Source organism: Symphalangus syndactylus, chromosome 8 (genome assembly GCF_028878055.3).
Source record: "Symphalangus syndactylus isolate Jambi chromosome 8, NHGRI_mSymSyn1-v2.1_pri, whole genome shotgun sequence".
In the NCBI taxonomy this organism is placed as follows: Eukaryota; Metazoa; Chordata; class Mammalia; order Primates; family Hylobatidae; genus Symphalangus; species Symphalangus syndactylus.
In genome coordinates, this window is record NC_072430.2 from 15,982,844 (window position 1) to 15,995,889 (window position 13,046).

General features: G+C 56.7%; 2 long non-coding RNA genes across 2 annotated transcripts; one reads left to right on the forward strand and one right to left on the reverse strand.

Annotated features, from left to right (window-relative positions):
* Positions 1–1,128: 1,128 nt before the first annotated feature.
* Positions 1,129–6,783, forward strand: LOC134737432 (uncharacterized). The gene is made up of 5 exons (XR_010122323.1): positions 1,129–1,213; positions 2,077–2,254; positions 4,229–4,309; positions 4,661–5,376; positions 5,862–6,783. It is a non-coding gene; the product is annotated as an uncharacterized lncRNA (long non-coding RNA).
* Positions 5,825–12,818, reverse strand: LOC129487437 (uncharacterized). The gene is made up of 2 exons (XR_008659326.2): positions 8,152–12,818; positions 5,825–6,402 (listed from the first exon to the last, which is right to left on the reverse strand). It is a non-coding gene; the product is annotated as an uncharacterized lncRNA (long non-coding RNA).
* Positions 12,819–13,046: the final 228 nt, after the last annotated feature.

A 13,046-nucleotide genomic window follows, 5' to 3' on the forward strand; every position in this document is an offset into this window, starting at 1 on the left:
TCAAACTCCTGACCTCAGGTGATCCACCCAACTTGGCCTTCGAAAGTGCTGGGATTACAGGCATGAGCCACTGCACCTGGCAACCCGATCACCTCTTAAAGGTCCTATCTGTCAACATTGTTGCGTTGTGTACTCAGTCTCCAACACATGAACTTTAAGGAATACATTCAAGCCATAGCACCACAGGATAGAGCAATCCCACTTGTGTGTGTGTGTGTGTGTGTGTGTGTGTGTGTGTGTGTGTGTGTGTGTGTGTATAAAATGCAATCAGGATGTCAACGAGATTACCTGGCCTCTCATGGGCATTGCAGCACTATTCACAATAACCCAGCTATAGAATCAACCTAAGTATCCATCAGTGGACGAATAAAGAAAATGTGGTATATATAAACCATGAAGTATTATTCAGCCTCAAAAAAGAAAGCACAGAGGTGAACAGCTGGAGCCAGGAGGACCCACTGGGTGCATGGTCCATTTTCCACCTGGAAACTGGAGGCCCAGAGAAACCAGGAGTCTGCCCAGGGTCACTCAGCAAATACCCAGAGGAGCCAGACAGAGACCGAGGCGATCTGCCGTCCCCCTAGGGGGCTCCTACTGGGTGTGGGGGCCCTGAAGCCCATGGCAGCCCCTCACCCCACCCCAGGCCTCAGCCGGTCTGGCAGTCCTCCATCCTCTTCTGGAGGCTGGGGGTGGGACAGCGTTGCAGGGGCTCTGTGAGCTGCAGACCCCGAACCCAGAGCAGCCCCCAGCTCAGCGGAGGGGTGGCTGTGATGTCTGGTAAATGTGCAGCTCTTGGAAACCTGCTCTCCTCCCTGCGCCGCCCCTCCCCTGCACCGTGAAGTGGGGGCTCAGGAGGTCTACGTCAAAGGCTCAGACACCTGCTCCCCGCACCCAAGCCGTCACGGTCGGCTTGCCTCTGCCTGTCCAGAAGTCTCCAGGCTTGGGGCCCTGATTGCCTGCCGGTGACACTTGGTCTCCCAGCAGCTGCCCCTCGAGGGGAGCGAAGCAAGGTCAAGTTCTCCAGCAAAGCCCCATCCGCCCCTCGCCTCCTCCCCTCCAGATCAGTGTCGGATCCGCAGCGCCTCCCCCCATAGCCCCTCCCTCCAGCCATCCCGGTGCTGCCCACCCACCACACCGCTAGCGCCTCTGAACCTCGCCAGGCACGTCCGGTTCTGCGGCCCCCACTCCGCCCCCGCCTGCCAGGAGCCGCGCAGTGCGTTCTTGACTCTGCCGGCGCACACTTCATTTATTCAATAGCTCTGGGCCTGAAAAACACCTGGGAAATTGCATCCCATTTTCCCCAAGCCCATTAGCAACCAGCGGTCTCATTCTCGATGATTCCGCTAAGCCACCCCGGCTCTAGGGGAGGGGGCTTTATTCCGCCTCTGCCGCCACCCTCACTCACCCTCAGAAGGGCAGCAGCTTTTCCAATCTGTGAACCCCAAAGAACTACACGGCAGGGACCCCCGGGGACCCCCCAACCCCCCTCACCCCCGCAGCCTTCGGTACCTCCCACTGGCATTCCTCCACCCCCTCTCCATGTCCACCCAGCCTGGCCCCAAGGGTGGATTTCTTCTGGCTCTGGGATCTATTCTCGGGAGAGGGGCACTGGGGTGGGGGCGCCCAGATTTAGAGTGGCAGCACCCCCTCCGCCTCCACCTTGGGCTGTGGGACCCCAGGCAGGTGGCTTCTCTGGCCTGCGTTTACTTTTTTTTGGCCGAAAAGGGGAAAGGTGGAACCTCTGGCTGGCTGCCAGGAAAGGGCATTGGGGGAGATAAGGGGTGCAAAGGCCTTGACAAAAGGGGTCCTCCTGGCCAGGAAGCATCTTGGGGCTGCACTGGGCACACGGCATTTTCCCCAACCCAGAGGTGGGCGCCCAGTGCCAGTAACTGTTCCAGGCCTCTCAAGGTCCCATTCCTTTGTCTCTGCAGCCTGGTGCCCTGCCAGGCAGTTGCGGGGAGGTGGTGGTCTCTCTGTGGGGTCATAGTTCAGAGCAGGGGTGCTCGGAGACTTAGTTAAATAGAAGCTGAATGCATGAAATATGAATACATCCTCACGGTTCTCGTCTCGTTATAGGTTACAAAATGCCAGGAGCCGTGGAAGGCCAGTGAACCCCTCGCTGAGACTCAGTTTGCTGCCATCACAAGTGCTCCGAGAATCCTGGAGAGGGAGGATGTTGGAGACAAACGGGACTGCTGCCTGCCTCTTAGGCGACCGTCAGAGGCTGCTCTGTGCCGGGCACAGGTGGAACAGGGTAGGTGGAAACCCCGCAGCAGTTCCAAGTTTTGGGGTTTTCGGGGGAACCCATAAAGTTACCCCTCCATGGAAGGGGTGGTCTGCACCCATTCTTTTACCCAAGCCGGGGGAAGAGGCAGCCTTAGTAAAGGCCGGGCTTGCCCCCTCACCAGAGCTGTCTGTGCAGCTGCCACCCTCCTTCCTCCTGGACCCACCAGGAAAATGTCAGCGCCGCAAGGGAAATGGCAAAGGGAAGATGACAGAAGACAGGAGAGAAACAGCAGCCCCACCTGACACAGCCAGGACCCTGCGGGGAGGCAGCAGGAGCCCCCACTTCCTCGGGACTCAGTCTCTGCACCCCGGGACTGCCCATGGCCCCTCTGAGGACTCTGCTCACTCCTTCCTCCCTCGTTAGGGAAGAGGCCAGTGCCCAGCAGCCATGGCCCAAGCGCAGGTGGTCTGTTCCGTGCACCCAGCATCCCCCCAGGGTCTAAACCAGGTATGGGGCTGAAGTGGGAGAGGCAGAGAAGGTTGGCAGAGAGGCCTGGGGTGACGGAGGACCAGTGGGCTGCTGGGCTCTGTTCCGGGCACGCTTTAGTGTCTCTCTCTCTCAAGAACCCAGGTCCTGTTATGAGGAGACGGAAGCCCAGAGGGTTCAAGTGACAGCCCCAAGGTCACAGGCATGGGCGAGCTGGGCTAGTGGCTCCCGTGTGTTGGAGCATGAGGCTCTGGCAGCGTTGATGCCACCTTTGCCCCCACGCCCATCCTCAGGGTTAGTGCCCAAGTTGGGGGTGAAACCCGGCCAGCTTCAGTCCACTGACTTTTCGGCGTCCCTTCCTGAGGCTTGGAAACTTCTTTGTCTTTTGGAAAACAAACTCTCTTTCTGTGCAAGAAACTCCACTCAATTCTTGGGCAGTGTGACCCCAGTCTTTTTAGTCAGAAGTGTCATTTTCTCTGCTACCCACCAAAGAGGGGGTGTGACCAGCTGAACAGTCCCCAAACCAGGGGTGGTACCCCCTGCGCCCCAAGAAGAAAATGAGTATGGCCAGGAGGGGAACTGGATGCGAGTGAGAAATCACCCATCTGTGAGAAGAGAGGCCTCATCACCCGGGGGAGAGGGCAGGGTCAGCTTCAGTAGTGACCAGGATAGAGAGAGGGTCCTGTGGCTGTGTGACATCAGACAAAGTGACACAGGGACAGCTGCACAGGTGTCAGTTGCTTCGGTCTTAGAAAGAACCGGAAGAAAGCTATGCTTCAAAGAGAACTGGGTCCACTCTGATCCCAAGCCTTTCTTCTAGTGCAGTTCCTGATACAGCACTCACCTACGACCAACGTCCAGGGCTCCTTGCCATCCCTGCCAGCACGTGCTTCTGCTGCCCAACTCCCTCAACTCTTTCCTACCCACCCAGGGTCCCCGACCTCTGCTCAGGCACACAGAATGCCCCCGTTCCTCAAATGCATGTCAGTGTGTGTGCACGTGCACATGACGGGGCGCATGCGGTCATTTAGAGATGTGCACATTCCTTAACTCATTGAAAGTCATGGCATGGGTTGTGGACTCGCAGGAGAGCTGTGAATTGGTGGCAAAGGGGCAGACAGGGTGGAGCTACCAGGGAGAAAGGGCATCGGGCCACAAAGCCCTTTGCTGGGATTTTTGGCTCAGACAAACTCAGGGAAGGCTGCTGTGTGGGGCCTGCCAGTCCTGGGACCCCCCACTGTACCCCAAGCCCACCTGGGTCACAGCACTGATGGCTGGCCAGTGTTCCTTGGTCCCGTGTATCCTGCCCTGTGACCCCGAGCTCATCTGCCTAAGATGCCTTGAGGATTACCAATCCCAGTGCCCTCCAATTCTCCCTCTCCGCTCTTCCCAGGCGCCCAGCTCTGTGCCGAGCTCAGGTCATGTTCCCAGCTTTGAACACAGCTCTGTGGCCCTGACTTGAATTTCTACCTCTGTACCCTCCTGTCATCTGTGGCCCACCCCTCTCCCTTACAGCTCCCACAGCTCAGAAGTCAGCGGAGCAGAGTTCCCAGGAAACCAGGGTCAGGGATAGAGGCTGCTGAGGAGCGGGTCTTGGTGAGGACCAGCTTGTGACCTGTAGCTCTGGGGACCAGAGTGTGAACGATTTTGGCATAGATGCTGCTCTGAGCTTCCTAAGAGCAAAAACAGGCTGTTGCTGTTTGCGGTTCTCGTTCTGTTTGGGGAATGCCATCAGGTGCTGGGGGTGTATCAGGAGGGCACAGCCCCAGAGCCAGCAGTGTGTGGGGTGCTAGACCATCAGGGCAGGTCCCTGGGCCAGGGTGAGGTCTGGGCTGCAGGTGCACGGTGACCTCAGGATTGGTGGGGGTCCTCCCCAACTGTGGATCATTGAGGGGGAGCCCCAGTTTAACATGAACCTAACAGGCATTTTACTCTCATCCTGCCTAGGAGGTGGAGGCCAGACACAAGGAAATCACAGTACTAGTAAATGACAAAGGCTGGATCTTAACCCAAGTCCTCCGACTCTGAAGGCTGTACCCAACAGGTCCCATTTTATTTGTTTTACTTTTTTTTTAATTGAAGAAAAAAAAACTAGCATTCCCCTACAGTGCCTTCCACCCGATGGGGACATCTCGGGTTGGCAAGGCCACCACTTTCAAGAGTAGAAGTGTTTTTCAGCAGGAGGAGTTTGCGGCACCGAAGGAAATCAGGAGAAGCTGGGGCCTCAGGTCCAGCAGGAACAGCCAGAGGTTTTGCCCCGTGGCTGGGCTCGCCCAAGGGTCTTCCTGTGGGTTCCCAGCATGAGCCGAAGCCACCCTCCCCTGTGGGATCTATGAGGCCAGGCATGGGGCCTCTTTAGGCCTCAGTTTCCTCCCGTCATAGGCAACTGACAGTCCCTCTGGAGTGCCACTGGAGCTGCAGAGGCCGGAGAGATGGTGCCCCCACTCCCCGCCAACCCCCCCCCCCCCAAAGCTCTCAGCAGGACGGTGGCTGCCTGGCTGATTGCTTTTGCATTTGCAGCAGAGCGGGGGAGTGAGGCCAAGCTGGGTGCCCCCCCCCCTGCCCAGCCAGCTCAGACCCAGGCTCTGGGGAAAACAGTGTGAGTCACCGGGCGGCCAGAGTGCGTCCTTCCCCGCTAGCGCACTACACGGCAGGTTTCATAGGTAATGATGTCATTTATGAGGCTCCCGCTCGGGGCTGTGTCTGAGTCAGCCTGGCTGTGTCGTGACCAAGCAGAGGCTGGCAGCAGCGAGGCGTGGGCACGGGCTCTGCCGCCGGGCTCTGGCCTCTGTCCCCTCGTGGGGCCCAGGCTGCCAGCCCCAGGCCTGGAACGGGCAGGCAGTGGGGCTCGGGGAGCCATTTGAGACCTCGGATTGATGAAGAAGCATGCATTTTCGTGACCTTGGCTCCTGCCTTGGAACGGGGGGCTCGCATGCAGTGGAGGGGGACCCAGGAGTGAGCCCCGACTTCAGGAGGTTGCTCCCTGCAAAGTGCTTGTTGGGCGAAGGCCAGTGACATTCTGTGCGAATCCCTGCTGAAGGCAGATGGCCTCCGTTGTTAAACCTCCCGCTTAACAAACATCATCTCCGAACATACAGACACACAAACATATTTACATTTTTATAATGTGTATTTATTATTCAAATAGCTTGACAGCAAAGTGTTTGAAAACGAAGAGCAGGAATTCCGTGGTTCCTGCCCGGTCTCGCCATCCAGCTGGGAGAAGAGCACGGTCATTTCCTTCACTTAGTCCACGGCCACTGGGCGCTCATCCCCAGCACAGCCCTCCCCCTGCCGCGGCAAAGACTGTTCCTGTCCTGCTGAGGGCTGTGCCCCCAGAGACTCAATTGAGATTCTGTAAGATGTGGGGGATGTGGCGGGGGAGGGGGGTGCTTCTCCACAACCCCAGGGCTCTCCTTCTTCCCCAGTGAGGTAGGAGAAGCCGCAGATGGGGTCTGCTGAGGAGCAGGCCTACGTGAGGGCCAGGCTGTGACCCATGGCTCCGGGGACCAGAAGGTAAACAATTTTGGCACAGGATGCACCCACTAGGTCATAGGTGGATTCAGCCTTCTCTGAGAACCGAGAAGATTCTGGAGTCTTTTGAAGCAGCAAAGGAGATCAGAGGAGGAGATGGTGGCAAAGCGGGGACTGAGACTCTTGACATGTGTTTATCCCAGGCAGAGCAGCCGCTGAAAGGGGAGATGGAGAGAGAGTGTCAGAAGCAGTACTGGGTGTTTTCCTGGGGTCTCTCCACAGTGCCCAATCATTTCTGAATCACCAGGCCCGCTGGCACAGGGGTCTGCAGCCCAACCTCACAGAATGACCGCCTCTCTGCAGGCGGGCATCTCCCTGACAGCCCCCTCCCAGGACAGAAAACCTATAGACACCTGGCTGCTGGGTGTCAGGCCACCCGCCCGTTTCTCTTCCTTTCCTTCCAGCCTTTCCTCTCCCAACCAGCCCCCTCCCCACCCGGTCCCCCTTCTATTTTTCCTGGCTAAAACCAGCCACAGATACCACCACACCCGGAAAGAGATAAATAAATAAAAGAAAAACAACCTCAACTGTGAAAAGCAGTCCAAATCTGAATTTTTTCCGGCCTGAGTTAATTACACTTTAAATTGGCATGTTTACTGATCAGGGAATTTCAAGTTAACAGAGACAGCCCCCCCTCCCCAACTGTTTGTACAGTAAAACTCAGCAGGCTGGCGGGCTCCCCCAGGCCTTGGCAGGCCCCGCCGCTCCCCTGCCAACGACAGAGCATAACAGAAACATCTATTTTTGAGTGTTAGAGAAAACGAAGATCTCACAGATGGCGGGAAGCAGCATTCTGGATGGTTTCCTGCACCCAGGCTCTGGGCACCTTCTCAGCAGCCTCTTGCCCCAGGAAAGATCAGGGCCTTTGGCCTCTAGGGACACTGCAAGCTAGCTCCCTTGCACAGGGACCTGTCTGCCTATCCCATCGTTGAGGACCAAGCCTGGTCAAGGCTCCCCACGCTGTAGCACTGTCCAGTTGGCTTTGACCCCTTCTCCTTGGAGCAAGGCTGTGTGGGGTGTGGAGGGGGCTCTGGGCAGGAATCAGGGGTCCCTGATTCATTCACTCAATGCACACCAATGGAGCGAGGAGCTACACCAAATAAAGTGGTGGCCTGATCTCTGCCTTCTCAAGACCGACCCTAATAATGGGCCTGGGTCTCCCCTAGACCCCATGTACCTTGGAAAAATCCCATCCCTGCTCCAGGCCCAAATAGAGGCAACCAGCGGACCTTCTGATGGATGCAAACCCAAGGAGGAATGCCTCCGGGGGCAGGCCAGACCCCAGCTCACAGCCACGTCTCCTAGCAGAAGTGGCCGGATGTGGCCACCCCCGCCCCAGGCCTCGGTTCATGGTCGGGATCAACCGCAGGCTCTGCTGTGGGGTGTCCACACCCTTGGGACCTGCCGGGTGCTCTGTCCAGTGCTGCCCACAGGGGGGAAACAAGGCCAACAAGCGTCACTGAGCACTTTCTCTGGACTCAGTCCTGTGCTAGGTACAGGGATGCCATCGTGCACAAGTCAGAAACAGCCCTGGCCCCAGCAGAGCCTGCAGTCTGGGTAGGGAGATACTTGCTGATCTAAGGATCAGAGCAGTGGATATCTGACTGCAAATTGAGACTCTGTGCCTGTGAAGGATGAATCAGGGAAGGTTTCCTGGAGAAGGTGGCCTCCCAGAGCTCAGCTTGTCCTTCCTTGAGGTCCTTTCCATTCCCAGCCCCGCCGCCGGTCACTCACTTGGCCCAGGGCCTAGGGCCTTTGGGCAGGCAGTGCAGCTGCACAGGCAGGTGCTGTACCTGCTCCCCTGCATGCCGCTGGGATAATGGGAAAATGATGAATGAGGCCCCATCACACTCTGCTTCCCGGCCCTCAAGCCCGTTCCCATCCATGACAAATGGTCCCTCTACCTCCACAGGGTCTTTTCAGCAGCCTCGGCTGGGAAGCCTTGGCAGCACTTGGTGGAGATTTATGCCCATCTTCCCCGGATTCTTCTTTTTTCTGCTTCTTTATTCCCTCAAAATATGCTTTTATTTATTCATTCCACAAACGTTACTCTGAGTGCCTCCTGTGTGCTTCCTCCTGGTGATAGAGAGATCGGGTTCAGTACACCCTCCTGTGTTGAACACCTGCTTTGCACTCGTGTCTGTGGTCAGATTTCATCCAAGGAGACAGGCATGAACTAAGCACCTACTATGAGCCAGCACTGCCAAGCCAAGGGCTCTGGCTCCTAAAAGCTCTGCCACAGGGTGGCCGAAACCCCAGCCCCTTGGGTATTGAGGTCCCGGCTTGGTGATTTTGCAGCCCTTCTTGGTCTGGGTCACCTCAATTTTCACAAAGAAGGAAGCCGCTTGTTCATCAGAGGAGGGTCTTGATCCCAGCATCTCAACCCCAAAGTTGGGGAGACAGTGCTCGGAACAAAAGCCACAGCAGTGCACCCTCCCCTCTGTGGACCTCAGTTTTCTTACCTGTCCAAGGGTGTGAGCAGAGAGGCAGGACAAGAAGGGAGCAGCCCTGACATTTGGGGGTTCTCTGAATCCTTGAGGACCCCTGATGACTGTAAGCTCCGTGGGTCTCCAGGACTGCACCAGCCAACATGTCTGTGCAGAGTGGTGGTACACAGACAAGGGTGGGGGCGGGGAGCACCTGGTCCCACCCAGGAGAGATCAACCAGATGGTCTCAGCGCACCTACCACCTTCACTAGGTCTTGTTCACTCCATGCAACCGAGACAGCGAATATAGCCCTCAACTGCCATCGAGCGGAGTGAAAAACACAGGTCAACATAGATCTTTGGTATTTGGATGCCCATCATGCTTTGAGTCTTCTGACAAAGCAAGCAGCCCTCTCCCCAGGCCAGACACGCACCAAAGCATCCCACTTCATGGGTGATGGCACCATGCTGGAGAGATGACGGCGGGGGGGTACAGAGAAAAAACCATGAACATTCTGGCAAGCTAAGTCTGGGGGAAAGTGAGCCTCCTCGTCACATAATACCAAGAAAAGAGGCCCATTCGATGAGCGATCTGTCTTCCAGGACACAGGGGCTATTCCTAAAGCCCTTGCAAGCAGGGTAAGAGCACACGGCCTGGAGCCAGACCCTGCCCCACCTCCAGCTGGGTGACCTTGGTTGAGTCACTCAACCTCTCTGTGCTCCATTTCCTCAACTGTGGAACAGAAACTGTCTCCTCACAGCAGCTGATGGGGCCCAGGACCAAGGCAAGCGCCCCTTCAGGACAGCTATTACTTCCCCTCTTATCTCCCGCTGAAAACAACAAGGAAATGGGAACGGAGGTCCAGGTTGTTCAATTTCCCAACCATGTCCAGGAGACATAGTGGGGATAAACCGGGCCCTTGCACTGGAGAAGGGAGCATGCCTCGTGAACTTGGACCGGCGGCAGGGTTTACACACTGCCCTGGAGTTGGGACAAGTCACAGAGCCTCTGGCTGAAGGGTCCACGGAGACTTTCATCCTGGCCACCTGGGGGGCACACGTTCTCATTTGGCTTATCTGATGAGAAAGGCCCTTTGTTTATTTTTTCTTCTCCGCAAACAATAGATAAATCAATCATTTTTGCTTTTAATGAAATTCTGCATCGAGTGGCACAGGGTCACTGTGTTTGGGTTAGAAATGGGCGGGGAACATGCACGCTGCTGCCACATGCCGGGCTGACGCTGGACTCATGCATAATTCTCAAGTGGCAGGTGATGCACCCAGCATTCTTCCTGAGTGGTGGCCTGGGAGACTCGGTGGGGGGCCGTGCCTGTTAATGCCGTGGTGTGCGGGGATGGTTATATTGAAGCTATTAAATAAGGTTAATGTCACTCTCCCCCTCACACGCACATTTAATATATTCCAAAGATGTGTAGATGCATTAACAGCAATTTTCATCTCCAAATGTTCCCATTTAGTCAGCCCCATGCATAAAATATGAGCCCTAACACCACACTCCAGCCCGTTGCAGATGGAGTTCCCCAGAGCATCTGGCTCTCAGCGCTGGGGCGTTTGCTGGAGGGGCGGGGGTGCCATCAGTCGGCATCTGCAGGGGAACACGGGGCCTGTCACTTCCTCTGGGGCTTTGGTGCCCCCACCCCCTGAAAAGTGGAAGAGAGAACCCAGACCCAGCTGACTCGCGCCTCCTGAAGCAAATCTCAGCCTCATCCTGGAAGGGCAGAAAAAGCTGGAAAACCAAACAGCTTTGAACAAATGGGAAGAATTTCTAAAAATCGATTAACATATTCATGTACTCCATCACCACATCTTATTGACTGCTTTGTGCCCAGCACCTGCCTGGGAATTCAGCTGATCCTGTCCCTGCCTTTGGGGACTCCATTAGTCAATCAACAAACACTCACTGTTCTGCTACTGAACACAGCAGAGGATGAGAGAGAGAGAGAGAGAGAGAGAGAGAAATTTCTGCCAATGAGAAATCTCACAGTCTAGGGCATAGAGAAAGTAGACATTAACATTAGGCAATTTCAGAGAACTGTAAGCTAGAAAGAAAACAGTAATGGGGCAGTGTAGAATGTGATGGGGAAGAGGCAAGGGGAGTTGCTTTTATAGGGTTATCAGGGATGACTCTGCTGAACAAGAGACATTCCATCCCCTTGGGAATTGTGAACCCTGGGAAAGGAAAATGCAAAGGATGTGGACCTCTAAGGAAGGAAGGGCCAGAGCCTGGACAGGAGGCAGCCGAGGGCAGAGCAGGGCTGCCCAGGACTCAGCTCCGGAAGGAGGGGCGTGTGCAAGGCCAGAATAAAGGATGAAAACACATGGGGGATAGGCTGTGGCTCCAAAAGAAGAGGGGGGCTGCCACTCTGGGGGCCTGGGGAGTCCTCGGATCATTTTGGCACCAAGCCGGAGGGAAGGGGCCCGCAGAGGCACCCTGGGCAGTGAAGTTAAACAGTTGGACTCTGCACTTGGAAATGCTCTCCCTGGCAGAGGGAGGGGGTACTGGAGGGAGACCCAAGTGGCCGGAGGGGCCTAGCCTGTGGGGCGGCCTCTCCAGCAGGGCTGTGGCCCAGGGGCTGGGGAAGAGGGGTGCTGAGGGAGAGTGGGAGCAGGCAGCCCAGAGGGATGGTGCCAGGGATCCCCACTCCCATGCTAGGCACGGAGAGGAGCGGTCCTGAGGAGGAGGACAAGAGGGAGGGCAGGCATAGGGCCGCGACCTCCAAGGTGCGATGTCTCTACCAGGGGATGATGGGAGCCAGGCTCAGGAAGCTCTCCCGAGCCCAGGAGCTCACTGATCAACAACGAGTGATAAAGGACAGCCTTAGCTCATTCTTTGGGGTCACTCCTGAGGTGCTCCTTGCCTTCAGCTCTGGACCCTGGGCATGGGCAGCAGGTTCTGGAGGCACTAAGTCTCCAGGTCAGCTGCAAACAGGCCTCTGGTCATCTTCTCGTGGCCTGGGCAAGCCAGGGGTGCAAATATGACATAAGCATCAGGTAGCTGAAGGCCAGCCCAGCCTGGGGGACGTGCTAACCGGAAGCAAGGGCGTGGCGGGTGCTCCCGCTGACACTGGAATGGGGGATGCCGTTCTGTCACACTTCCAAAGCCCTCCAGAACAGAGTGGAGCTGGGAAATTAACAGGCCAGGTGACACAGGTCCTACACAAAGTCCACAGGGTCAACCAGCACAGAGACAGCTGCTGCCTGGAGTTGGCAGCAAAGAGGAAGGCATCCAAGGTGGGGTTCGATATCGGAAAGAGGTTGACTGTATAATATTCATCATATAGAAAGTGAACACCTCACAGGCAACCTATTTCAGGTACCACTGAGCAGCACTGACTCCAGGGAGGAGTCTTCTTCCTCGGTGACGGGCCCTGCCACCCGCCACCCGCCTCCAGGGTGGAGGCCAGCACGGGGCTGCAGGTGGAAGTCAAGCACGTGCTCGGCCACCAGACATGCCTCTGGGGGCCCACAGGGCGTGCAACCGGCCCTCCCCACCATCAGCAGGTGCAGGAATCATGCAGGTGGATCTGATACTGAAGAGACGCCGCTCGTGTCTTGTGTGTCATGATTTCTGCAAATGCAACACAGGCCACCTCTCCTCAGGCACCACGAGGAGCAGCACACGCACATGGCCACCCAAGGCACCAGCTCCCACCCAGGGTCTCACAGCACTGGGATGTGCAGAAGGCAGCCCGGGCGCAGGGAATGCATGCAGCTGCCCCCAACATCCTGGCAAGGGGCGGGTGGCCTTCCAGCAGGATGCCTTCCAGCGGGACTAGCTCCCCCGTGTCCTCTGCCTAGATGACACTGGCCATGAAAAACAGACTGAGCCCCGTCACCATTGCTCGTCAGCTTCATGACCGCCCCCCACCACAGTGCACAACCCAAAGTCCACATGGCCCCCTGAAAGCTCTCCCAAAATGATTCGATAGAGGGGGTCAGGGGAAAGGATGACAAATGTCACGCCAGCCCATGCATTCACATACCCTGGAAAGTCCCGCCTCAGGCATGGCGCCCGCACACCACCGGGCGGTAGTGGTACTGAAAACAGGCCATCTGTGTTATATTCGTCATTAATAAAAGCGAACTCATCACAGACAACCTCTTCTCAGGTACCCAGAGTGCCATCGGCTCAAGAACGTGGCTGCTGCGTCCCGTGGTGCCAGCGTTGCCCCCGGGAAGCAGTCCTGAGGATGGATGGGACATCAAAGGTGAGAAGACACAGAGACAGGAAAGAGACCCCCGCCCAGCCCACCCTCGGTGACCAGGCCCCACTGAGGCAGCGACTCCAAAGCACCCGTCCTGCTCCCACCCTCAAAAGGGCTTCATCTCCAATGGGTCCTCCAAGGTGACA